Source organism: Lutra lutra, chromosome X (assembly GCF_902655055.1).
Source record: "Lutra lutra chromosome X, mLutLut1.2, whole genome shotgun sequence".
NCBI classification, from domain to species: domain Eukaryota; kingdom Metazoa; phylum Chordata; class Mammalia; order Carnivora; family Mustelidae; genus Lutra; species Lutra lutra.
The window spans coordinates 37,678,964-37,706,329 of NC_062296.1; the positions used below are offsets into that span (position 1 = coordinate 37,678,964).

Genomic DNA, 27,366 nt, shown 5'->3' on the forward strand with positions numbered 1-27,366 from the left:
GTAAGAGGGGACACTTCCTCTGCTCTGGTTTCTAGGTTCAGGACCTAGGAGGGTAGGACCTAGGTGAGTGAGGGATGAGGCTAAGAGCCCAAGATCAGTGTTGGTTTGTGCCACACCTAGAGATGCTTTCTGGTTGTCTGTGTTTCTTGAATGGAAAAACCTCCTTCGACACCTACTCCCATGGACACCTGCCTGTTGACACTTGTTTCTTGGCAAAGCCTGGAAATACTATGGGTTGGGGTGGGGGCGCTGAGGGCATTGGTCAAGGGAGCAGGGTGAATGGTTGAAAAGGTGTACCTGAGTCCCGTGCCTCTGGGAATCAGAGCAATTCGGTGTCCCAAACAGTTGAGCAGCAAACCAGTAAGCCCTCAGGCTTCCGTGAGGCAGGGGAATGACCGAGTCCTGTGGTAACAGCCGTAGAGTTCTAGAAGGATGAAGCATTGTCTCCGTTTCCTTGACCTTTCTGGGACCTTAGAGATTAGACATTCTGAATGTGGATTAGGTTTTGCCCAGAGTGACATCCTCCTTAGCAAAGTAGGAGACCATTATTGCTGGTCATGGGACTTCTTCTGGTCTCTGAGCTGGACAGCCTTCTCCAAAGTGAAAATTTCCTCTTTCTTACTTCATTTATTCCCTGGGTGGGCATCTGTCTTCAAAACTCAGCCATCCCTTTTACTTCGGTTCCATTTAATGATTTGATATTCAAATTCCCACCTGGGTATACTTTTCCTTTAATTTGTCGACTTGAAGGCTGTCTCTTCTAGAAAAGCCACTCACCCCGCCTCTTCTCCTGCAGCCACTCACCTGCGGCCAGGGCTCCTGTATTCCAGGGAGAAGGGCAGGGTGGGGCACATTCTTCATTTCTATCTGGTTTGTCTACTTTGACCTGTCCCTGGCTCCTGGCTTAGTTCTTGGAATCCTTGGAACACAAGAGTGTAACCAATCTGAGGGCAGGACTGTGTTTTACACTCACTTGGTTCTCCCTCAGCTACTTGTTAGACAGCCGGTACTCAGTCACTGGTTTGTTGTTTTTTTTTTAACCAGATGACTGCTAATTATTGGTGTGGTCCTCTGTAAAGATTTTACAACTTTAAACTAGTCTTGGAAAATCCTTATTAATATTTAAGTGTGATCTCTGTTGTTTGAACCACGTGCATTTATTCTTAGCCTTGTAGAAGTCCCTATGGACATGCAACTTGTTCATATATAAGGGTGCCTCTAAAATACTGGGTGGGAGGAAGATGTGTTTTGTTTTTTTTAAAAGATTGTATTTATTTGAGATTGAGAGAGAGAGAGCACAAACAGGAAGGAGGGGCAGAGAGAGAAGCAGACTCCCCACTGAGCAGGAGCCCAAACGGGGCTGGATCCCAGGACCCTGAGATCATGACCTGAACTGATGGCAGATGCATAACTGACTGAGCCACCCAGGCGCCCCAGGGGAAAATGTGTTTTAAATACCATCCCTTAGGGCTCAGGTCATGATCTCAGGGTCCTGGGATGTAGCCCCACGTCCTCAGGGTTCCCTGCTCAGCGGGGAGCCTGCTTCTCCCTCTCCTTCTGCTCCTCCTCCCCCACTCATGTGCAAGCACATAAGCACATACTCTCTTTCACTCTCTCTCTCTCTCTCAAATACATAAATAAAATCTTTAAAATAAATAAATAAATACCATCCCTTTGATCTTGTGTTCGGTAACTAACAACAATAATAGATTAATAGTTAACATTTACTGAGTGTTTAAAATATGTACTAAGCCTCCTGTCTGCATAATCTCACTGATACCAGCCCAAAGGAAGGGGTACTGTTGTCACCCTTCTTTATTTTATAATGAAGGAAACTGAGGCTTGGGAAAATTTAGAAACTTGCCTGATACCTCCCAACAAAGAGCAAAGCCAAAACTCCACCTAAGATCAATCAGACACTAAAGAATTGTCTGTGAAGAAAGAGTTGTTAAGCTGAGGTAAATATTAGCCCAGAAAACTAATCAAGTGGTTAAAATGTCCTTACTCGGTAGGGTGACCAACCCTCCAGTCTGGGGAAACAAGACTTCCAATGTTCAAACCAGGACAGTCCCAGGGAAACTGGGATGATTGGTCACCCTTCTATTCAGGGACTCTGCCTTATCATTTGAATATGCTTCTAAAACTGGAAAACTTAGGAGGCAGATAGAATACTGGGCAAACAGCTAACATTTCCAATTTAAATGTAGCACCTGGCTGGCTCAGCTGGTAGAACATGCGACTCTTGATCTCAGGGTCGTGAGTTCAAGCCCCACTTTGGGCCTGGAGCCTACTTTAAAAAATTATAAAAAATAAAATAAAATAAAATATGGGGCACCCAAGCAGCTCAGTCAGTTAAGCGTCCAACTGATCTCAGGGTCCTGAGATGGAGCTCCATGTCAGGGTCCGAGCTGGGCATATACAGCCTGCCTTAGTTTCTCTCTCTGTCTCCCTCCACCCCTCCGTGTGCCCGTGCTCTCCCCTCCCATAAATAAATAAATCTTTTAAAAAATTAAAATAAAATAAAAGTAGCCTATGAAAAAAACTTGCAAAGTTGACATTTGAGGGACCTTAATTCTCTGATCAGTAAGGTGTAGCGAGCTGGAACAAGAGCCTTTGCCATAGTCTATTATTGTCACTGATGTTGTAACCTCAAATTTATTTCTTAGATTTTATCCAAAGCATCTCAGTCAGCTCTGTTCTGCCTGTGTCCCCCAAGCGCATCTGCCCAATGTGGCCTGAGACACTGGGAATCGGAATTTGCTTCCAGCTCTAAAAGCCCTCGTTGTCCACCTTTAAGTTTCTGGCTGGCAACAACGGGTTCCCATACTTAGATGCTCAGAAAATAACAGTAGCAGGGTCGTCACCTGGTTGGCTCAGATGGTTAAGTGTCTGCCTTTGGCTCAGGTCATGATCTCCAGGTTCTGGCATCGAGCCCCACATTGGGCTCCCAGCTCAGCAGAGAGTCTGCTTCTCGCTCTGCCTCTCCCCCTGCTTGTGCTCTCTGTCTCTCTCTCTTAAATTAATAAATAAAATCTTGAAAAAAAAAGAAAGAAAGAAAATAGGGCACCTGGGTGGCTTAGTCGTTAAGCGTCTGCCTTCAGCTCAGATCATGATCCCAGGGTCCTAGGATCCAGCCCCACATCGAGCTCCCTGCTCAGTGCCAACCCTGCTTCTCCCTCTCCCACTCCCCCTGCTTGTGTTCCCTCTCTCGCTGTCTCTCTCTCTGTCAAATAAATAAATAAAATCTTTTTTAAAAAATAATAACATAAATGTCAAATTGCTTTGCCTGTGCTAATTCCTTTAACTTTCCCTATTGAGTTGGTACATAGCAGCAAGGGGAAAGATAGAGATTCAGAGATCAGGTTTCCAAGAAAAATTCACATACAAATTATTTGGGCTTCTGTAAGTGAATCTTTGAACTAATGGTTTTATATGTGTATGTTCCTGAATTTGACCTCTGAGGGCGTAGCCACTTACATGGCATGATTTGAAGCGCAAAACGACTCTCTTACCTGCCTGCTGTGGTGTCTAAATTCACACTCTAAGATCCACTTCGACATCTGTGTACCATCTAAAACCCCTCTTCCATGGCACCAGTGGTATGCAGACCACACCGTGAGAAACCCCGAATTCGAGATTGCAACGCTTTGTCAACTAATTTGCCAGTTGATTTTGAGGATGGAGGGGTTTTTTGTTTTGTTTTTTTTTTTTTTTTTTTTTTCTGTAGTGAGGTTTTGGGTTTCTGTGTGCCCAAGCCTGTCATTCTTTGCCTTTGTGATTTTTTTCACTTTTGGTATCAAGCTTCGAAAGTCCTTCCCTCACCCAAGGTAATTTAAAATAACTATTTCCTGAGTACCTAGTGGTCTAACAAAGAATAGACACTCTTGGATTAAGGCACATTCCCTGCTAACAACACAAATGCATCTGCAAACTTAACAGTCATGAGGTGGATGTTTCATGAGAATCTCAACATGTAAGAAGTTGTCTTTCTCTTGAGGCTCAGATGTGAATTCCATGTGCAAAGAGGCTTTCGCTGGTGTATGTATATGATATACATACATCATATATATATGATAAATATGTGTTTTATGTATGTATATGAAGTATATAAGTAATATGTACACATTAGCTGTAAAATGTATATAACATAAAATTTGCCGTTCTAACCATTTTGAAGTAGCCAATTCAGCGGTATCGGGGATCTCTGCGAGCCTGTACAACCATCACCACCATCTGTCATTGCCCCAACAGAAACTCTGCACCTGTTAAACACTGACTCCTCGTCCTCCCCTCCCCCTCAGCCCCTGGCCACCTCTCTTCTACTTCCTATCTCTCTGAATTTGCCAGCTCTAGGGATTTTATGTAAGTGGAACCATACATTACGTGTCCTTTTGGGTCTGGCCTCTTTGAGCATTAGGTTTTCAAGGTTCACTCATGCTGTGGCATGCGACAGTACTTCGTTCTTTCTTAATGACTGGATAGTATTCTGTTGTGTGGATCAACACGTTTTGTCAAGCCACTCATCAGTCCACTGACACATGGGTCACCCTCCACCAGTTGGCTGTGATGGAAGATGCTGCCGTGCACGCTAGCGTACAGGCATCTTTTTGAGCCCCTGGATCTTTGGGCAGAATACCCTCTCCCTGGGTCAGCTGCTAGGGCTGGTGATTCCAATGAAAAGAAAGCTGAAAAGTTTAATGAAGTGATGGAAATGGAAGTTTTGTAGGGGAAATGATGGTCTTTGGGGATGCTCATGAAGCAGAGGCTGGCAAAGGTTTTAGGGTGCCCCTTTCATGAGTGGCCAGGGGCTACCATACCTTTCAGCCACATGTGACATCATTACTTGTCATTGACTACTTTGTGTGGATTTATTTATCTGACCTCCTGCCAAGCAGGCCACTCACTGGGAGTAGGATTCTGTGGGAGTGACACGTAGGAAACCCAAGTTTGGAGGAGAGGTAGAGAGGCAAGGCTGGTGGCCATGGAAGGCCCACTGCATCATGGGGACTGGAGAGGTATAGCTGGAGGGTTTGTGTTCTTAACGAAAAATGGTAGGTGGGGGGACGCCTGAGGGGCTCAGTCATTAAGCATCTGCCTTCAGCTTAGGTCATGATCTCAGGGTCCTGGGATCGAGCCCCGCCACGGGCTCCCTTCTCGGTAGGGAGTCTGCTTCTCCCTCTCTCTCTTCCCAGTCCCCTTTGCTTGTGTGCTTGCTCTCTCTCTCTCTCTCTGATAAATAAATAAGATATATTTTTTTTTAAATGGTAAGAACAGAGCATGAATTTCACCCACTGCTCCAATTTGCCAGGAATGGACTCATGGGAACCCACACCTCAGAAAAGAATTCTTTCCAGGGTGACCTTATTTTCCCTCCCTGCCTTAAGAGAAGGTTAACACTCCTGCTCGTGTTTGCACTTCCAGATAAACTAACAAGCTGTCAATTCCAGGTAGAGCGTTGGCTCCTTTCCAGGACAGGTCCTAAAGGCCAGGGAGTCTGGGTAAATGGAGACAGATGTGTCTGGCCAAGGCTGCCAGGGTCTCCTGTCCTCTGAGTGATGGAGCCCAGCACAGCACTTGTCCCCACCCTGTGGGCCACTGGAGGGGAGCGAGGCCAACCCTGTCTGTCTGCACCTGGTGGTGGCCGTTGCGCTGTGTTTGCTCATTGCGATGCTGCTCCTACCTGAACTTTCTCCTCTTATGTAAGGCATCCCTCAAGATAACTACAAAGCCATAATCTGCATGGCTGGCTGGGTTACATAATAAATTGGTTGGTGTCATGCATTCGCCTCTCGAGCCCCAGAGAAGCCAACGTGCTGAGCAGGACTTAAGCTTGGGCCTATTTTGTGGAGCACTCTGTGTGCTCTGTGCACTCAAGGGAAGGCATTCCAAGACCACAGGGGTCAAAAAGATGAAATTTCCCTTTTAGATGAAGACAGCAATAATGGCCCAGGACATACTGTGCTGTTCCAATGCCTGCAATAATGGGACAAGGGTGAGGGCTTCACTGTAAGACCACAGCTTTGGCAGGGCAGACCTTCCATAGAGCCCTGTGGGCTAATGGAAGCCACATGAGGTCCAGAAGGCTAGATCCCAGCCTCAAAGCAGGTTTCATGAGGAGTCGTGGCAGGGGCTCAGGGCAGCCACTGTCTACCATGCTGACATTCAGCTGGGTGAAGGAATTGGACTGGGAATAAGACAGGGGTCTGGGAGAGTAGAAAGCAAGCTTCCCCAAATGCTAATCAGGGCAGGAGGGAATCTTATCAGTGAGCAAGGCAAATTCACTTGTACGTTCTAGCAGGTGATCCCTGACCCAAAGTGGCTGTTGCCCGTTTGGTGACAGTATAAGTGGGGAGAGATCCCAGCCAGCACAGGAGACCAAATGGGAAGCTTCCTGTGGCACAGACACTAGCCTGAGGAGAAACAAGAGCTGGAAGGAGGTTTGGTCAGTGATGCCCCAGGCACACTGTCAGCCTTCCTCTCCTGGGAGCCACTTTCCTCAAATAGGCCCAGCCTGAAATCAGGGCCCTGCCTATGGACAGAGCCCCACAGGGACCTTCCCATCCTTCCTCGAAGGAAGAATTTACTCACGAAATAGCCTTGAGTATTCGACCCACTTCCTCTTGTCTTCTCTTCAGGCAAGACGGAGGGCAGCTGCTCACAGCCTAGGGGTCTGGTTGGGATTCCCGTCAGAGTGGTCTAGGCCATCGGTTGGCTACGCCTGCTATCCCTGAGGAAGAAGGGAGTGAGAAGAAGGGAAGTGGTTCCAGGAGCTCCTTCCTGGCTTACCCACCAGCCCCCCTCCTGCCCTCTGTCACCTTGCTTAGCTTCACTTCCAGACTAGGCTGGGCCTAGGCCAGCCTGAGGGCCCTGACTCATTATCGAGCATGGTGCCTTATGTAACCAAGCCAGGTTACTGAGGCCTCAAGCTTCTGCTTAATGTGATTTGGGGCATTTGGTGGGGGCGGGGTGGGGGGGGGCAGGGAAGGCGACTTCTTCTATCACCCGATCCTACACTACTAAAAAGACAGCCTGGCGCTTCTGGAGGGACCCCAGGACAGGTCTTAGAAGCCCCTCTTCCTTTTGTATCTGCGTGTTGGTTCGGGGACTGCGTGGGACCCCAAGCAGAAAGGTTTGCTACAGGCTAGAGGAGCCTTTTAAAAGAAGGCCAATTCCCAGTCCATTCTCCGTGAAGTCCCCAGGCTGGCCGGAACAATAACTCTTAGCTTTCCTCCTGGCTTATTCAGAAAATTACACTACCTGGCTTTGGTGAGCCCCCAGCAAAGTCAGGCTCACTGGATTCTCTGACCTAGTTCTCTAATTAAAGTTCATCTGACTACCTATAACACAGAACAGGCCAACCAATCTAATATTCCCTTGCCTCCAAGTTTGTGACTAAACCAAGAGTTCCTCTTCTTCTCTTCCCTTGTCTTTGCCTGAGCCCATCCCAGTGGGCTGCCAGTGAGTAAATGGCTCTCAGGCTGAGGGTAGTTGGGGACACTGCTTTCTGGTTAGAGAAAAAGAGGAAGAAACAGGGAAATAAAGTAAAAAGAAAAGTGGTATGGAAATTACCAGCAGACACGGTCATATCCAAAGCTCAGACTCAAGAATCCTCAGATAGGCTCAAGACCATCATTTCAGGGCTCAGGAGAGCTGGGGCCTGGAAGTCCCCCAGATCTTAGCCAGAATCCAGTCAATATCGGTGAGTCTGAGGTGAAGGTGCAGAATTTCCCTTTCTTGAGACCCCCTCGTGGACTTTGAGCCCCTCGCTTCTCCCTAACCCCCTTCCCTGCAGTTCAGAGTCCATTGCTATAAAAAGAAGAAGAAAGAAGAAGAAGAAGAAGAAGAAGAAGAAGAAGAAGAAAAAGAAAGAAAGAAAGAAAGAAAGGAAGAAAGAAAGAAAGAAAGAAGAAAGAAGAAAAAGAAAGGAAGAAAGACTAAGAGAAAGCCCTGCTCTGTCTGAAGGCAACATACTCTGCCTGACCAGGTGCACAGAGAAATGAATGATGGCAGCCCTTCATTCGGCCTTGGACAGAGTGACCAAGCGCTTCAGTCATTCAAACCATCATTTACTGATAAAGGCCCACTGTTGATCGAGCCCCTACTGTGATTTATTGAGTACCTACCCTGATTAGCACTGAAGAAGACAGGCAAGGTGGCAGAGGCTGGGATGGGGCCTGGGGAACTAAGAGTGTAGCTGGAGGGGTGGAGAAGCTGTCACGAAGGCCATCGGAGAACAAAGCAGTTCCACTAAGGCAACTGTAGGCCCAGGAGGGACTCCTGCTACTTGCGGGAGAGGCCTGGAGCTTGCTGCACTCTGGGTCCTCAGGTCTGGAGCTTGGGCGGTGCCAAAGCAAACTAGGAAGGGAGAGTCTCTCCATGGCTGTGGCTTCCAGCAGGGCTGTTAAGAATGGGTTGGCTTTGGCATGGTGGGAAGCAGCTGCAGGGCTCTCTGGTTGGGACAGGGGAGGGGATCCTTGCCAGTTGAGAAGGGATCATGGGTAGGAAGGGGCCGGCCTAGAGTGGGGACAGCAGCCAAGAACACTTTCTATTCTTCCTGGACTGAAACCTGGAGTCACCAAGATTCAGGAACTAGAGGAGAGCCTCTGGCCCTCCTCTCATTGCTCCTCTTAGACTCTGGGCGAGCTGTCCCCTAGTACCCTCTCCTTGGAGACCTGGGCTAGCCAAGGTAGATGAAGGCCTTTGGGGCCTGAGAGCAGGAAGGCACCTCTCTTTTCTGCCTGGAGAAAGCTTATGGGAACCAAGGGGTTTGAGCTTGGGAGGGCAGTCGAGGGTGGGAACCAGAGGAGCCTTGCGGGGCGGGTGGCTTTGTATCTCAGCACCCCTGGCCTTGATCTCCACTGGGCCCCTTGTGGAGGGTCACAGAACCAGGGACAAATCAAGGTGCTGCCTTAAGAATATATACACAATTCGCCCAATTGTTTTTGGATAAAAGTTGCTGGCAGCCTGCAGGAGGCCATTTTAGCTTTGTCTGCACCTTGCTCAAATCCTTCTTTCCCACGTGCCCTACTAGTGGAGGCCCCAGAGTAAGAGGAAGAAAGGAGGGAAGCCTCCAGCTGATAGGAGAGGGAGCTGCGGTAGCAAAAAGAGCCAGCCTCAAGTCACCTGGGGAAGGAAGTCACCTGACCACAGCAGTACTCCACCCTTGCTTTCTGGGACCCTCTCCCCCAGCCAGTGTGCTGGGCACTCACACTCATACCCTTTCCCACCAGTGCTCTGGAGAATTCACACTTACACTCATGAACAGATTCAGTCAAAAAAACCTATTTCATGCACACCTTCCCTATGCCAGGCTCAGTGTTAGGCACTGGCAATAGAATGGGAAAAATCACAAGAGCCATGGTCCCAGCCATCATGGAACAATCAGCAGAGTGGGAGAGATAGACAGGCATTAACCAATCAGTCAGACTAATGAAGGTATAATTACAAACTGACTAAGTGCCATGAGGGAGAAGGAATAAGCTCCCGTCAGAGAGTTTAACAAAGAATCAGACACGGTGACCTGAGGAAGCGATACTTGAGCTAAAGAAATGCATCTCTAATACTGAAATCATTAGCCCTGGTCTCATTCTAATCAGCAGACCCAGGCCAAAGGAGACATTTTGAGGCGGAGCACTTGCTAAGGAGCCCCTGGAGTTGTACCATTAGGTAACTCGTCACACCCTTGGAAATGTCTCTAGGCTGTGAGTGGCTGTCAGGTCCAAAAGAGGAGGACTAACAGCATTCTGACAAGAGGAAGAGATGAGTTTGAAGCCCACGGGGCGACTAGTACTTAATGTCATCCTTTGCTAAAAATAGTCCATGACAGTATGGAAATGTGTAAGGGCTGGTCCTGGGGACCGGTGATAAAGTGGGTATAGCCTGTGGGGAGGAAAATTTGGTTTTGTCAATTATTTACTGTAAAGAAAAAAGAAAGGGGAGGGTCGTCTGGGTTTTCCTTTCTCTTTGTGGGCCTCCTTCTGAGTTATGAATGCTTCTCATTGTACAGAGGCAGGGACATAGAGCTTCAGGCTGAACTCCTTTCTGGAGCCAGAGGTGTAAATTTTCTGGGCTGCAAATGTCAGATATTCATCCAGGCTGAAAAACAACCTGAATGCAGAAGGAAAGGGAGGTTACACCTTGGAAAGGGGCAAAGAAGTTAATTGAGGGGCTCCAAGGAGCTTACATTTGAGAGCAGCTAGTCCCCACCATAATGGCAAGGCAGGTGACAGCTGAGAGCTCGGCCTGATCCAAGGGATTCTAACTGTGAAGGGTCCAGATAAGGCCAGTAAGACTAACTTAGCCAGCAGGAGATAAACCTGGGGCTTCAGGGGGTTGTGGGGCCAGGCTAAAAGAACGAAGATGATTGATCTAAGAGGAGTTTAAGGGTAGAGTGGAGGGTGATGAAGAGAGAGAAGAGAGGTTGATCTTCAAACATAAGAAAAGTCACAACTCAGAGATGGTGACTAGCTGCTTCCAAACCACATCAGGAACAGAACAAGAGGAAACAGGCCTCTACTGTAGCATGAAGAACTGAGATTAGATAATAGGAAGAACTTCCTGACAACAAGCTTTCAGAGAAGCTAAAGGAAAGTACCGTGGCATGTTCTAATACTGTGCAAACATGGGGAAGGTGGTGACCGTAGAAATAAAGAACTGGGTGAAGGTGTAAGAGGACCGGTTATAAGGACCAGGGACAGGAGGGGACAGACAAAGGAGCCAGAAACAAGTGTGCTCCTGAGTCAGAATGAAGTGAGTGTGCGGTATATGGAAGTGTTTTCATGAAAATACTTTCATAACAAAAATGTCTGTGAAATTTCCACTGAAGGTCAGTCATTAGAGCTAGCATGTACTCTTTTGGGCCTAGAAGGGGGGGGGGGTTGGACTCAAGAGCTGTTAGGGTACCTTCCCACGTCCTGCAGGCTTCTCAAATTAGCCTCAGTGGGACACCCATCTTCCACAGGCTAACAATTTGGGGGAGCACTCCTGTGTTAGGGGCATCGGAGGAAGACTGCCCACCCCAGCGACTTGTGGTAGAAGAGGATTCCTCCTTCCACACACCCAGGGAAGATTAGACACAAGGGATACAGCAGCAACCAACAAACCAGCAGGATCCCTGCAGCAGGAAACTTACATTCTAGTGGCAGAAACAGACATTAAATAATAATTACATCAATAACTATACCATTATAATTGATTGTAACAAAGGAAAGGTGCAGCAAGCCATGAGAACACAAGCTAAGGGGGATCCCCCTAGGATTAGGAGATCTGCAAAAAGAAGTCACCTTGCTAAAACCGTGGGCACTGCATGTACCCCTCAGTGAGCCATTCTTACCCCAAGTCAGTAGCGATGAAAGGCAGAATGGCCCCACTGACTAAGATGCCCTAAGATACGGATTGTGGAGTTCCTCCAGCTCCCTGAGGCCCTCGTGTAGAAGCAAACCCCCAAAGACATGTTCTCACTGCCGAGATCAGGCAGCCTTGATTTAGGTAGAGTGATTCTCTAAGGGCCATAATAGTCTATCAGCTGAAAATCAGGATCAGGAAGGCTTTGAAGAGCTCACTTGCCAGATGAACAGGATGAAGGTCAGTGAAGAGAATAAAGAACTAATGCACTGAAAATGGTACTTGAAATTGGCCCCCGGAAATACCAGGTCAAAATGTTGTGTCCTTACTCTCCTATTCAAATGTGGGAGACTTTGCTAGTCTATTCTAGTATTCTGCTGCGAGGTGTTTGGGATAGGGGGCCGTAGAGTATCCGGGAGCAAGAAGCAGAGAAAGACATTAGCCCCTGTGTGCTCATGACGCACAGGGGCTTCCCATCTGATAAGCTACCATTGACAGACTCTGACTTTTACAAGTGACTTCCCTGGACCTCAGTTTTCTCATCTAAAGAATGGGGCGAGTGTGACTGGAAAGGTTAAATGAGAGGATGCTCCTAGGAAGCTTTCAGTAAAGTAATGCCTTCATTACTTTAGGCATTACTTCAGAACCAGAACACCTTGTCTGCCTTGCCTTGCCTTTCCCTCTCACTAGTCCCCTCACGGACCCCTTTCTTGCTCCATCAGTCCCACAGCCTCTCCTGCCCAGAGCTGGCTAACACCAGCAACCCAGTCTGACAGGCTGTCTCCCAGTCAAGGCTTATTCTCTGAACCTTCTTCATTCACACTCAGGTATAAATGACTGAGAAGGCTTTTGGCTTTCCTCCTTCGGAGGGAGGGGAGGGTGCGGGTGGGTAGGGCAAGCTGCCGGGAGGTTTGAAATTTGTACCAGAGATCAAAGCCTACGGAAGCATGAGGGCACTCTAAGGGCATTGCGAACAAATGAAGAAGGATTTCAGAAGGCAGTGAAGCTAGGGACTGCCTCTTCGACACCCCGAGCCTCCCTCTTCCCAGGGTCGGGGGCCAGCACCTTCTGCTTCACCACACATCTTAGACAGAGACCTGGAGGCTCAGAAGGAGCAGGGATTTTACAGCCCATAGGTCCGATCCCCTCCCATTACAGGTGAGGAAACTGAGGCCCAGGAGAGGCTGTGTACCTGCCCCCAAACAAACAGCCAATTAGTGACCAGCTGAACAGAGAAACCATGTCTCCTGATTCTCTGACCCAATGGTCTTCCGACTTCTCATCTCTAGACGCCTGTGCACATCCCATCCCAGTAGGTACACAATATCTTCATGCCAGGAGACCAGCTTTGGGTCCACCTGATGCCAGAACCGGTGGTTTCTTATTTGATTTTATTTAACAGAATTGACCAGTGGTTTGGGTGTTATGGAGGCCCAGCCCTGGAATCCTGCTTCTGCTCAGGCTGGGGCTGCATGCCACAGCCACAGTCATACAAGGGGGACAGAAAGGCCTGCTGTTCGGCTTGGAAAAGAAATCAGTTGCTGAAACATTGGTCTTTTGAAAGTTCCAACCACAGGGGCTGGCTGGCAGAGCCGCTGTCTGGGCTCCCCCCCCCCTCCAAGGATCCGGCCCTCCCCTTCAGTCTGGGAGTTAGTTTAGGAAGCTGGCCCGGCCCCTGCAGAAGATCCGGAGGGCAGCGCTCGCCGCAGGAGCTCCAGCCTTCCCTCAGAGCCTTGGAGCCCCCAAGGCACTCAGGGCCAGGAACTTCCCCCTGCCTCCACAGCCCAGCCAGCCCGGCTGGCCCTGAGGCTCACAGAGCACTTTTCTCTTGAGCCTGAGGGAGAGTTTCCAGTTGCTTCTGCCCCTAGCCCTGCAGCTACAGAGACAGCAATTGAGAGAGATAGGGAAGGAAAGGGAGGGAGGGGGAGAGAGAAGAGGAACCAACCCCAGCCAGGCAATTGAGGCTTTCCGCTGAGATGAAGGGGGAAAGGCTAGAGGAGCCCCAGCTCGTGGAGGAGCCCCAGCTTGGGGAGGACCCTGAACTCGTGGACGAGGCACAGTTCCTGGAGGAGCTACAGCTCGAGGTGGTGGAAAGTGGGTCAGACTTCGATCCAGAAGATCTGGGTTCCAGTCCCGACTTTGCCACTAATCTGATGCTTGAGCTTGAGTAAGTAACTCCCTGCCCTTCTGTGGGCTGCTTTCCCTACAACGAACGAAGGGGGGAGGGGAGAGCCAAGCCGGTCTCTAGAGCGTCTCCCAACTGAGATATTCAGGAATAATGCCTAGAAAATCCCGATGTGTGTGGATGGGATGCACAGACACTTCGGGTAAGTCCCTGGACTCCTGAAGGTTAGAATGCTGGGGTCAGGGAGAAGGAGTTCACATGAATGAGAAAAGGGAAGGAGAAAGTGGTAAATGTGTAAAGAGTCATGAGCTCAAGAGGGGGTCCAGACTGAATAGAAGATTGGGGTTGATTTTCAAAACTGAAAGGATGATGGGCTCGGAATGAGCTCCTAAGGAGAACTAGGATTTGGGGGGTGTGGTCAATGCATGGTTGCTAATGAGCCGCTCCGCTAAATGTCTCCAGGGGCCCCTTAAGCCCCAAAACTCAAGTACTCAACCCACAATGCGTTTCTTATGTTCTCCATATGTGTCTTTGTGGAAATTCTCAGTTGAATTAGGAGTATTTTCAGGTCTTGGGTGTTCACATCCAGCTCTAAAAGAGAGCCTAAGAAGAGAGACTAGACTGAACTGACCCCTTACCTTAGAAACCTGCTTTTTTTGGTAAATCTCCCACTTTCACTAGACCCCCTGCTGCAGGTCCCTTTGAGAATTTGACAGTCACTGTATATAGCTACTCTCTCCCCACTGATGCACAGATGAGCTACCAGCAACCCATCTGCTAGGTGAGTGTTAGTGTTTGGTACATTGCTCTGTATTCAGATTCCTTTAGAATCGCTCACCCCTCCCATATGGAGACTGTCTGGAGAGTGTGTAAGCCAGGGTGGGCGACACTAACCAGAGAGCTCCCCGTGGGGCCCGGCATGAGAGCACAGGGCTCCCTAGAGGGCAGGTCATCTCCAACATCCTCTACCTGCTGTGCCCCATCAGCACGTCCACTGCCTGCCAGGAAGGCTGCAATAGGGACAGTGAGTAGAGGAGGAACACCCCCCAGCACCAGCACCTGTCCAGACACCTGCTCACTGCCCTAGCACCCGTATCCACGCCACCACAGGCTCTGCTCCCACACAACTAGCCCTCGTCCTTCTTAGCTCAGTACTTTCAACAATCATTTCTTGCCACTCAGTTAATCAATCATAGATTCCTAAGGTTGGAAGGGATCTTGGAACTTCTGCAGGAAATAGTGCTGCACTATTTAGACCCCTGTGGTCTTCCTTGGCGCCTTAGGGGCTGCCCCAGGGGGAGAAGGAAGAAAGGGAAGAGAGAGTTGAGGGGAAGGGAGGAGAGGCCAGGTAGATGGTGAATTTGAAGGAGGGAAGGGGAGGAGGAGAGAGTTCAGAGGACCAAAAGAAAGAGGGGAGGTAGATTGTGCCACCGTCTGACCAAATAGAGGTTAACACGTCTAAACAAACAAGGTCACAAAAATCTTACGGTGTCCTTCAAAGCTGTAGGGTTTGGGTCCTCATCTGGCTTGCTTTTCCTCACTACAGGGTTTTCAAGCTGGGCTCCCCCGACCTAGAAGGCGCCTCTCGGGTGGTGGAAGTTAGGAGGCCCTGAGTGCCCCCCCCCACCCTCCACAGGCAGCCCCGGGGGCGGAGCTTCCAGCCTGGGGGCTGTGGTGCTATTCTAAGGACTTTGTGTCCAGAGACCCTGCGGGCCAGGTTTGATTGAGGGTGGGAGTGGCAGGGGTTGGGGGATGATTATCTGTTTTATTTGTTTAACAACAACAACAAAAGTTGTAAGTCGCTGAAGGACCTGAGCGCTCCCGGCTGAAACAGCAATGTCTTGTGAAGCATCCCCGGTGTGGGATGGACACCCTGCCCTGGCTGGGAGGCCTCTCAGCTCTGATTGTTAGAAAGTGCTCAGGTTGAGCTAATAGCGTCCGCGCATCTCTTTCTGGCCTGCAGAACGCTTTGGTCCCTCCTCTCCTGTTCCTGCTGTGGGCCTGCTTTGTCTCCCGCCGACCACCCAAGGAGCAGGCTCTGGAGAGGGCAGGCCGCTGGCTTCCCAGGGAAGACAGCTCCGGGCACCACCTGCTCCCCGGGTGGCCAGCCCCAGCCGCAGGTCGCCCGGACCTGTGGGCGGGCTACTGATGTGGGCTTGGGACACTCCCGCTGATGCAGCCCCTGGGGCCAAGGCTAAAGAAGTCCAGTCCAGAGAGGACACTGTCCGAGCTAAGTGAGGTCTAGCGGGGAATTCTCAGCAGAGGAAGTAGCCAGAGGGAAGGAACACTTGACTGAGAATAAGGGCTCTGTGTTTTGGTGCAAACTCCAGCCTGGGCTGCGGCTGGCACCTGAAAGGAGAAAAATAGGAAGGGCCCGGGCCCTCGCCCTGAGAGGAAGGCACGAGGGAGGTGGGTGCAGGAACGGTATCCCGGGCCAGGCGGGCATTCTCCTGTGCCGCTGGCTTTACGTTGGAGAAGGATATAAAGACTCGCTTGTTGGCGGTGGGGACCATCTGCGCACACTATAGAGAGAGTACTGTTCCCCCAGGCGTGGTAAACATATGCTGGAGCGTGCAAGATGATTTTAGGGGCTACGTGGACTAACTTTGTTTTTCTCTTTTTTTACGGCTATTTATTTATTTGACAGGTAGTAGGAGGGAGAGTGTGTCTAACGCGTACACCCTGTGATTTCAAAAATATTCCTAAGGTGGGGGGCATTTTTAAGAAGTGAATCTGCTTTTAAGTTACTTTTGTTTTGTTTTGTTTAAAGATTTATGTATTTGAGAGAAAAAGAGAGAGCACCGTAGGGAGAGACAGAGGGAGAGGGAGAGAGAGAGCGCCCCAAGCGGACTCCGTGCTGAGGGCCTGACCCAAGGTGGGGCTCCATCTCACTAGCCTGAACTGAGGTCATGACCTGAGCCAAAACCAGGAGTCCTTTGCTTAGCTGACTGCACCACCCAGGCGCCCCTAAGGATAATACTGGTACTCAGATGTGGCTAATGTCTTGACGGTGGTAAGTGAATCACTGCATTTGGGGCCCCACTACCATACGACGTTAGCAGAGGCGGGCGAGAGGCGCCAGAGGATAGTAGGGGACATCCAGTGTGGTTTGAGATCATCTCGTCCATGTACACCTAGCTCAAAGGCCTCCTCTGACAGCCCTAGTCCCAAGTGTAAGAACACCCTGCTATTTTTATATCCCTGGTGTCCTGCTCTGCCCCATGACACTCAACACTCCAGATTACCGACAGGCCTTTCCCTTGCTCTGGGGCACTGTCTCTACCACACTCCAGAACACAAAGAGGGGGATGGTCGGCGTGGGGTGGGGTGGCAGAAAGCTTTGGAAAAGTTGGTGGGGCTGTCCTCACCAGCTTCCACTGATTTCTTCTCAGCATTGTTCATGGGCAGACTCAACTCAGATGTAAGGAGGTATTTCCAGGAAGCATGTCAAAGAGGTTACGATCTTTCTCTGAATTCACAAAGCCACAGTAAGACAGGAAGTATGTGACCGTGGCAATTTACATGGACTGGAGCCGATTTCCAGACAGATTTGGACAAGATTCGGTGGGAAGTTTGTAGAAAATCAAACTGGAGAAGAGGGTTCCCATTTCTGCTGGGAGTCTGTGATGAGCTCTGTCCATGTAAATAAGTTTGGTCCACTTCCTCCTTGGGGTGCCCTGAGGTGGGGAATGTGATTATCAGCCCTGCTTCCTCCCAGGGCTCACCTTGCAGATTATGGGGATGAACCCCGGGAAGGAAGCAGAAAGGTGATAAAGTTATGGGGTCTGGTCTCCTTCCTTCCAGCTGGGTTGCATCCTTGCCTTGCATCTCTTTCCTATGTTGTCTCGTCCCTGGAACCGTCTTTAGCAAAAGGCCCAGGCAGAGACAGTTGAGCAGCAAACCCCTCGTGAAAAGGGAATATCACAATATCCTTTAGTGGTACATTCCAGTGTTTCACAACCTTTGCTCTCTGAGACCTTTCCTCTTAGATTCTGTCCTTCAGCTTTCTTACACACCACTTAATATGCTTAAGTGGTAGTTGTTACGTCCCTTGTCAGCCCCCTTTGCCAGATTAGCTGTATCTATTTAAACACACACACACACACACACACACACACACACACACACACTTTGAACCAGCTTGTACTTCTCCATCCTCTAGACACTGTCCAAATTCTCCACCTGAGATTTCATTCTGTCCTCTGTAACAGCTGAGAATGTAGGAGGAGGCACACCTTTGCCTTTAGCCAACTACCCGCCCCCTATCTCTCCTCTGACCACTGACACACATTTGGAAGATGACAAGGTAGGAAAGGAACAAAATTAACTGGATCTTGAAGGGCCCAACCGCCTGCCCTAACCCCGTGAGCTAGCTGTCCAACAGGAGACAGGGAGCAGTGTAGAGTTTCATTAGTGGCCGATGGCCATGGAATAGAGAAGGAAGATGACCTCATAGTTCCTACATGTTTCTTTCCTATTTAGAGCATCCAGGATCGTGCTTGTTCCTTAATGCTACTAAATTGTGTGCTAACGATTCATTGCAGCCTCCACCTTTAGCCGCCCTACTCATATAGCCCCATTCTTTTACCTGGGTAGAGTCACATTTTCATGATTCCTATATTCATTATCCACTTTGTGGAATATCCATGGTAGTCACTGAATCTCACATTGCCCCCAGGCCCCCTCCCCCGACTTCTAGCCAGTCTCTGCATACTGAGGCATGCCGGGTCACTTTGACACCAGTCTAAGTTGAGCATAAATAAAGAAGGCCCTCACGAAAATAAGTTATCCACTCATATGTGGATTCCACGTGAATTTCACGTGACTGGAACGTGGCAATGGATAATCCAAAATAAAAGGTAATCTGGTAAAAAAAAAATATCACGTATATCTCGCTTTGAAATCGCACTGTGGGTCTCATTTTTTTTTTTTTCAGTAGTTCTGCCTTCCTCTTTATTTGGGCTGTTATGAAAATGAACTTGCATCTCTGGAGTCTACAGAAACCAGGAGGAGAAAGTGGGTGTAGGGGGAAGCTAAGCCGAGACCAGGTATTGCCATGGACATTTTGCAAAGTGGAAGAAAGTCCCCAGAAATACTTGGGAGTTGGCTTCCAGTCAGACAGCAGTCTTCTGTGTGTCTTTGGAATGTGTCGTATGGTTGTTTATGCCGTCAGTTTGTCCAGGAAGTTCCAAGGGTCCTGTCCACTGGTACCTGGTTTGAGCTAGGGAGATACGGGGCCAGGTTGCTGATCGGAAATCATAGCCCCCTTGTCCCCTCTCCACCATAGCCCGATGGCTGTATCACTGTGTGTCTGGTCTGGTTGTCTGACCCCTGCAAGTCTGAAGGAGGTGGTGTAATTCATCTGAGGAAAATCACGTCTGAGACAGGAAGGGGCATGGCAGCCTCTTCAGCAAAGGATTTATGTATCTGTCACAGGAGGGAAGTGTGAGCTGAGAAATGACTCCCAGAAGTGCTAGAATTGGAAGAGGCAGCGCTGCTACCTTTCCCAGTCTGTAGAGCATTCATTCGGAATCTCTGGTAATCTCTGCCACCTCAGGAGGCCGGCATCCCGGCCCTTCCTCCTTCAAGCCAGTCCAGGCTTCCCTTCCTTGTTGCTCTCTGGCTCAGCACACACTTAAGAAAACAGAGCAGAGCTAGCCAGGTGTGCCCTGCCAGGGGCGGAGCTGGAGGTAAAGAACAAAGAGCAGAGGCTGGTGCTGCTTTTGGTGTGGCAGTGACAGGCCAAGACCCTGAACCAGCCACAACAGCATGCAGCGGCTGCCATGTGGCCGTGGCCGGTCCTGTGACAATGTGGGTGGATGGGGTTCCTCCGGTCCCTGCAGCCCACAGAGGCCCAGGTGGGGGTGCAGGGACGAGAGGGACTCACTCCGTTGGGCTGTCTTTGCGAATTGATTTTTGCATTTTTGCCTGCCCTGCATATCTTGGCTCTGGGCCCCTGTTAAGCCCGGGACTGCGTCTTTGCTCCTCATCCTGTCCCCTGATGCGAGGCTGCCAGACCCACTCCTTTGGCAACCTCATTAGGCTCCTGTGGTGTCTCTGGGGAACCTAAGTTGGGCACGGGTGCTCCATCTTGAGGGCTCTAGTTGTCCAGATGGCTTCTAATCTCTCCAATGCAAGGGGACACCAGCAAATTCCAGCCCAGCTGTCTTTGGAAGCACCCACTCCGCTCAGGTCTGTGCCTGACACTAGTGGAGATAGACCCCAGGCCTCCTGGTGCTTCGTGCATTCCTTCCTTATTCTTTGTCTCTGAGGCCAGGGGCTTGGCCGAGAGAGCACGTATGCCCCTCCCCCCCCCACCCGGCCATGGCAAAGAACCAGTGATGTTTTCATGCTCCTCAGGAAGCAAGGGGTGCCTCATGCCAGACTTTGAAGCCCAGTAGGGACAGCGAATGGCACCCCGGCTCCAGACCTCACCAGCGCCTGGTCCCTGCATTTAGGGGGCAGAGATGAGTATGAATCCTGGGGAAATGCCTCAGTCTGGAGAGGAGATGGTGTCTCCTTTGTTGTAAGCCTAGCTGCCCAAACCTGAAACATTTTCGGCCGGGGTAGAGGAAGCAGGCCCATCTTTTGGGAAAATGGGGAACTGGGTAGGATTTGTCTTTGACACTCTCTTTTCTTCCCCAGTCTCCCTTCTAGCACAGGCTCCCTCGAACTACCCTCAGCTGCTCAGGGCACTCAACTACATCTTCCAGAACTTTCCTGACCTCCTGACCTCCTGACCAGCCCACACCTGCCTCCAATCCATCCCCCTGGGGGAGACCTGTTTTCTGCTACCGCTAATGGGAATCAATGAATCCTGCTAAGGTATAAACAGCTGGCAGTAACTTTCCCCTCCCAAGTCACAATTCTGTGTAAACCTGGGCCTTCCAAAGGAGTAAGCAAAGTGAGAACTGCAGGCTCAGCTGTGGGCTGGTGGAGCTGACCTTTCTGGGCAAGATTGTTATGACCTTTAACCCCTCAAATCATACTAAGCAGGCAACCACCCTCTCTACCCATGTGTCAGGCTGTCTCTGGGGACAAGGCTGCCTTTCATAGAAGTAACTGAGAGAGTTCTGGCTGTGTCCCCACCCCACCGCCCCCCCCAGAGAAGCCCACACACAAGGGGCTGGGTATCAGGGTGAAGGCTCCGGCTTAGCCTGAAGATGGGGGGAGGTTGCTTAATTGGGCCTACTAGGCCTCTGTGCCCTCCCCACACCCAGCCAGGCATAGGCTTTTGAAAGGTGCAGGGAAGAAACTGGAAAGCCCGACTGCATGTGTACCTGACTCAGTTGACTTTTTAAACATCTGAGGGAGCAGGAGTGAGGCAATTCCTTGTTATAGCAAAACCATTCTCGCTTGAAGGGAGGAGCTCGAACCACTTATGGAGCAAGGGTTACAGTCCTTCAGAGGGGTCTGTTGCAAAGCTATTTTTGGCTCACTTGCTCTTCTTTCCTCCTGGAGTTCTTTTCCTCTCCAAGCCCCTCAGGAGCCCCCCTCTCCACCTCCTTCCCCGTGTCTGTGCTCACACAGGCTTATGCAGGGGAAGTAACCCCTCACCAAGTGATTCTCTCATTCAACACATTTTCTGAGATGGTCCCACTGCTCCCTTCCAGAAGAGCAGGGACAAAGACTGTCTGGACCGATGTAACAACCTCTTCCCCTCCGTCCAAGCACACCGGAATTCCAAATGTTCTCGTTTCCTTCAAGCACAAATGGCTTTTGCTGCTGATCCTCTGCTCTGGGTTACCCATTTCCTGCTCGGCCCTGGCACAGCGAACGCATCTCTGCAGCAGCTACCTCAGGGTAATTTGAGAAGGAGCTCTAGGCCACCACATGTGGAAAAGGAATCAGGGGAAGACACATGTGGAATAAGAATCTCTTAGAGGAAAGATGCTGGGCTTTTGCAAAGGGCCTGAATAATATAGAAATAGCGGCACCGGATGTTTCTAGGATGCCAGTGTCATTTACTCTCAGGTGATATTATTATTATTATTATTATTATTATTATATCCTCCCCCATTGCAGGGACTTTAATGAAATCCCTGACACTGTTCCATCTGCCTCCGGGTCAGCAACCACCCATGGCCTGCCTGTGTGGAAATCCTGGGCACACTTACCCTACCCCTACCCGGCCTGGATCCTTCAGCTTGTACCTGCAGTATCTGATTGGTTTCTGCCTTGTCAGTCGGCTGTGCCCTGTTGCAGAGCCTGTTTGGGTGGGGAGGGTGGGAAAATGGAGCAAGTGCTCCAGAAGGGAACTGTTCTCTATTTTCCCGCCCCCCGATTCCCCAGCTCCCTCTCCTTGTTCTGTGACTCCGCTTCTGGGCTCCAGTCCTGATCAGGGCCAAGACCCCCCACCTGGATTGCTGGGACTGTCCTGAGTTGTCCTCGCCAGCACTTCCCACACTCCTCCTCTGCTCCTGTCCTGGGTTGGTGGCAGGTTTCTCTCTGCCTGGCTGGCTCCTGACCCCACCTCAAGATGCCTGGCCTGTTCCTTCCGGCCTTTTCCTCCACCCCATGCCAGGGACTCTCGCTTGTTCATGGCGAGGCCACAGGTTAGAAGGAGCCACTTCAGTGGACTCACCCTCGGGAGCAGCTCCTTTCCCCTCAAAGCTAAATGGGAGAGCAGGAACACTGTTCACCTTCATTTCGCCTGGGCCTTTGTTTTACCTGTTTCTAGATCCACGTTTTTCATAGGCCCTGTCCACACTGATTGCCAAAGCTCCAGCCCCATTCTAGGGTACACGGAGAACACAGGCCTGGGGCCCTAGACAAGACTGCTAAGTAGACAAAAAGCATTGCACCCAACTCTGTCTGCCTTTCTCTAGCATTCTCTAACCCCCCCTTCTCTGTGCTCTATCTCCCTATCCCTCCAGTGCCTGGGCAGTAACCGTCCTCTGGATGCTCAGAACACTGAGGGCCAGGCATAAGCTCCCGATCTACACTTTCAGTTTTCCAGTGTGTTCCTTAGGAGCCCTAGGGACCCATCAGGGTGATCTTTTTTTTTCCTTAAAGATTTTATTTATTTATTTATTTGACACACACACACACAGAGAGAGAGAGAGAGAGAGAGATCACAAGTAGGCAGAGAGGCAGGCAGAGAGAGGGGGGAAGCAGGCTCCCTGCTGAGCAGAGAGCCTGATGGGGGACTCGATCCCAGGACCCTGAGATCATGACCTGAGCCGAAGGCAGAGGCTTAGCCCACTGAGCCACCCAGGCGCCCCACCATCAGGGTGATCTTAAGTGCCAGTGGAGTGTCCAGCCAGTGGGGCTCCATGCCCCTCACCCCAATGTCAACCTCTCAACTACGTCAGCAGCTCTGCTTTCTTTGGTTTCATAAACTGGGCTTTCTTCTCATAAACTGGGCTTTCCCTTGAGACTCTGTTTGAAGGAAAGGGTCTACTTTAAATCCTTTTTAGATTTTGAGGCACTCTTGGTCTTTCTCTTCTCCCTGTGCCAAATTAGCCTACTCCTTCCTTGTCCTTTCTCCTCTGGTCCTCAGCTCTGCTAGGGGAAAATGGGGGGTAACACCAGTTATAACGCCATCCTTTGCTGATGCGTTGGCTGGTCACCGGCTGGCTGGCAGTGCCAGCCTTCACCCAGCGAAGACGGTGAAGAGAGCGGGTAAGTTGGCGCGCTGCTCCTTACATCCCTTGGTTGTCTACCCACCCATCGTTAATAATAATAATCCTTCACATTTGCATAGCACTCGACAATTTCCAAATCGCTTTCACAGACTTTATCTTATTTGATCCTTTGGAAAGCCCACAGAAGCCTCCAGGGCAGGGGCTGTTACTTACATTTTGCAGACTTGGGAGACCCTGGAGACCATTTAACCGTTGGGCTCTCTGAAGGGGTTGCTAAAGGGAACTAGTCGCCCTGAGCGAAGGGCGGGTTAAAATGAAGGAGAGCTGGAACAGTGGCCCTATAAAGGCTTGACCTGGGAAAGAGATGAGACAGAAGCGAACGGCAGAGCCCACACCTGCCTCCAATCCAGCAGCGTTTTTTTCTGAACCTGTAGGAGGTATTGTGGTCTTTTGCGCAGGGCTGACCCGAGGAAGTCCCCTTCTCTGTGATGGGCTCCAGAGCCAGCCGCTACCGCTACAAACCTGACCTGATCACACAGCTGCTCTGAAGCTCTGGAAACAGAATGTTAAGTCCAAGAGCTAGAAACGTCATAGAGATCTAGTCCCACTCTCATTTTATAAGCAAGGAAGCAGAAGCCCAGCAACAGGAAGAGCGTTGCCCAAGGTCACACAGAGAAGAGGAGGCAGAGCTAATTGACACCAAGATCTCCTGACTTGTGGTTCAGAGTGCTTTCTACTATACCCACTGCTGCCAGTGTGTGTGTGTGTGTGTGTGTGTGTGTGTGTGTGTGTGTAGGGAAATGTGTATAGAGATGTGAAGGAAGACTGTGTGCGGTGCCTGAATGCCTGTCTGGTGAACTTCTGTGGCCCAGACTTTGTACCCATGTGCAATGACTGGGGGTGAAAGCCATTTATGGGGCCTGGGGTATGATAGGGTGTGAGAAAGACAGGGTTTAGGGTTTCTCTCCCAAGGGGATTCACCCATATAAACTGCTCCAGGTAATTAAGATCCCAAAAGAATTGGCAGCTGCTTGCTGAACAAATTAGACTCTGCCTTTATGGGCATGTTCTGTGCTGGAGATCAGAGGGCCCTCCCTGATGTTTGGTTCATTAGTCATTGTTCCTTGTCAGAGCAAGCACTCAGAAAATTGGATGTCTGGCAACAGCCTGTATTCAGAAATTCAATAGCAGGAGCAGAGACAGCAAGAGCTGAGTGTCTGGGACAGTGCTCCATGCACAGTAGGTGCTTAGAAAATGCTTGTTAGCTAACTAATGAACTAAGTAAAGAAAGCCTTTAGTCCTCCATGCTATTCAGAATGAAACAGTGTCAATAACAGATCTGATTGCTTTTTAGCTGAGCCACATTTGAACTTTTTAATGGGCAGGCTGGAAAGACTTAAATAAAAATTCACTGGACCCTAGATTTCTGATGCAGAAGGCCCTACGTAGGTCACGGAGCCTAGCACTTGTATCTTAGGTCTAATAGACTCCCTCTAAGTCTTTGCCCATGACCTCCTTCTAGTCAAATCCAAAAGCCTTTTCCAAGTTCTGGTCTTCTGTGGCATGTTAGAACAGAGTGAGCCTGGCAGGGGACAAGATGAAGACCCAGGACCGGTTGGCTTCAGAATGAACTTTTCCTTTTTTGCCATCTTGCCGTAGGCCAGGCCTGCCAGGTGAATTTGGACAGACACTTTGGTATTGTTCTTAAATGTCAGGGAAATATTGTGTTTTTGTTTTGTTTTGTTTTATGTCTTCTACTGAATGTCCCTAGTTCAAAATACCCAAGATTCTTTGCAAAGGTCAGCTAGCATAGCAGGACTAAGAGAGTCTTAGAAGCTTTTGGCAGTCTTTAAAGGTTACCGCTGGTGTCTTGTCTATAGGCCAAGGCAGTGAACTCTGTGATTTCAAATGTCCTTGATGGACTTTTCCACCATACTAAGAGCCATTAGAATAAGTACTTTTCAAATTCACCTAGCTGTCCAGGCCCTCCCTCAGATCCCCTCTACCAAGGAGGAAAGCACGAGGTTTTACTGAACACAGACTCCTTTGCCTTTGTTGGGAAGGAGGATGTGTGTGTGTGTGTGTGTGTGTGTGTGTCTGTGTGTGTGTGTGTGTGTCTGTGTGTGTAACTATGTATGTGTGTCAGGACTTAAGTGTGTGGAAGGGATTTGGGTAGTAATGTGAATATGCATAAAAAACAGGTTTCAAATGTATGCAAAAAAGGTATGAAAAAATAGGTGGTAAATATATGTGTGGGGGGGAGGGGGACACCTGTGTTTGTGAAGAGATAGCTGGAAGGATAGCATCTGGGAGGGTTGGTGTTCTTGTATGTGTGACATATGTATGTAACTTCATCTGAGTCTATTCCTGTGTATGGAACTTGAGAGTCATGGTGAGGAAGTGTATGGGAAAGAGGTATCTGTGTCTGTGTGTGTCTGGCGAGGGTTTGTGAGGGTATGTATGTCTAGACTGTCCTCAAGTCTTAGGCTTGCTTGGGAGAACCATCTCAGCCTCTATTCCCTATTCTTCACTCCAGTCCTCCTTGAATTCTCTGCCTCTGCGTCCTCCTCCTTAGGGAGATAGTTTCCACCATGAATCCCTCCACATCCTTGCATCATGGTCTCTAGCACTGCCCCCCTTTCTGTCCCCTCTCCCTGGCCGCCTGCAGTTTCTACCAACAAAGTAGGGGTGACTCTGCAGTTGAGAAGGGCAGGGTTTAATGACTGGGAAACAATCTCTGAGCCAATGAAATGTCTGCCTAAAGATTGTTCTTGGATCAATGGGAATCCTGTGGGTCACCCTTGGACAGATTAACATCATTAAGAAATGTAATATAGATATCCAATCCTAGAATTTGGTGAATTAATTAAAGCCTTGTTTTTAGTTCTGTTGAGAAGGAAAATCATTTATTATCTTTAGTCTGACCCTGTGCCTTCAAGAGAACTCTTATTCTGTGAAAATAAGGGCTGAGGTAGGCAATTCACACATACTTGTGAAATCTAAGCAGATTATCTCACCAGTGGCTATAACTGTAATAAACTAAAGTGACCTCGGTTTAAACAAACAGATGTTTGGAGCTGACGATTGAAGTGCAAACATGACCCTAATTAATGACTTAGTTAATAGTAAGTAGTTCACTCTTTAGAGATATTAGCTAAATTCTCAGTCTTAGCTGTAACAGAGGTCTCTGGACAACCTTTATATTCTTCCTGTTAGAAAAGAGAGATTCCTAGCTACTTAGTCTAGGAGGCCACTTGCAAAATAGGAGAGAAGGAAAACCCAGAGACAGTTCTGATTGGGATGAGTATTTTAGAAAAACTATCCATAAATATGGAGGGTTCCCATCCATAGATGTGTCCCCCCCATCAAAAACCAGTTCCCTATATCTTGCCCTAGGTAAACACATAAAGTATACATGAATACCCATAAATGAGCAAACATCTTCTCTAATTTCAATAATTTCCTATCAGTAACTCACTCTGGATACGATGTAGTCATGCGGCTAGATTCAGGGAGACCGCCACTTCTGAAGATGAACCTAGAAAGCAGCCTAACACCCTGTTGCCCAAGAGATGGATGAAACAGAGTAGAGGATGCTGGGAAGTAGAATGTCCAGCTTCTGGGCTTAATGGCCACTCGGGGCAAAGCACCCCACCCTTCTCCCAACTGCTTATGTATTATTTCATGAAGATGGCACGGGGAGGAGGTGGTTAAGTCAACTGACATGTTGGCTTTGGGTGGCCCTCCCTTCAAGAATAGCTCTTTCTTTGCTGCAATGGATACATCCAGCTGCAGATTTCCATCATCACTGAATACAGATGAATTCAGAAATTATACTGGCCTCCTCCATTGTTGCCACTGAGTTGAACAAGCACTATTGAAACAATCCTCTTGGCCACACCACTGTCCCTATTGCCACAGGGGGAGGGAGGAAGACAGGAAAAAATCCCCCAAGACCTGCTTCTCACACTTCAGTAGCTTTGGGTCAAGTTGGGGAGGGTAGAATATGTGCAGATAAATAACTAAAGAACCATCCTAAAGATATATGTCCACAGATCCAAAAGAGCACATACCAAAACGTCTTATAAAACAATGGGCTCTTTCCAACGGTAGGTAGAATGAAGTGGCGGCTGCAACTTTCTGGAATCTTGGAGCAGAACCTCATGAGCGGGAAGTCAAGAAGGACCTTGTTGTGTTGCTTGTACACCACGGCCCTCAGAAAGAACAAGGGAAGTGGAAGTGGTTAGAGTAGCTTCCAAAGTGTGTGTTCAAGTATTGAAAGTAGTAGGCATGATTGTCTTCCGTGCTGAG

At 49.3% G+C, this 27,366-nt stretch overlaps 1 protein-coding gene across 1 annotated transcript in view; it reads right to left on the reverse strand.

The window, feature by feature from the left end:
* Positions 1 to 27,085, reverse strand: part of NCBP2L (nuclear cap binding protein subunit 2 like) — a 50,351-nt gene extending 23,266 nt beyond the window's left edge. The window contains exons 1-3 of the mRNA XM_047715376.1: positions 26,534 to 27,085; positions 6,589 to 6,727; positions 298 to 424 (exon numbers count right to left, since the gene is read on the reverse strand). The gene's annotated coding sequence lies outside the window, so the exon portion shown is untranslated. The remainder of the gene's footprint in view (positions 1 to 297; positions 425 to 6,588; positions 6,728 to 26,533) is intronic.
* Positions 27,086 to 27,366: the final 281 nt, after the last annotated feature.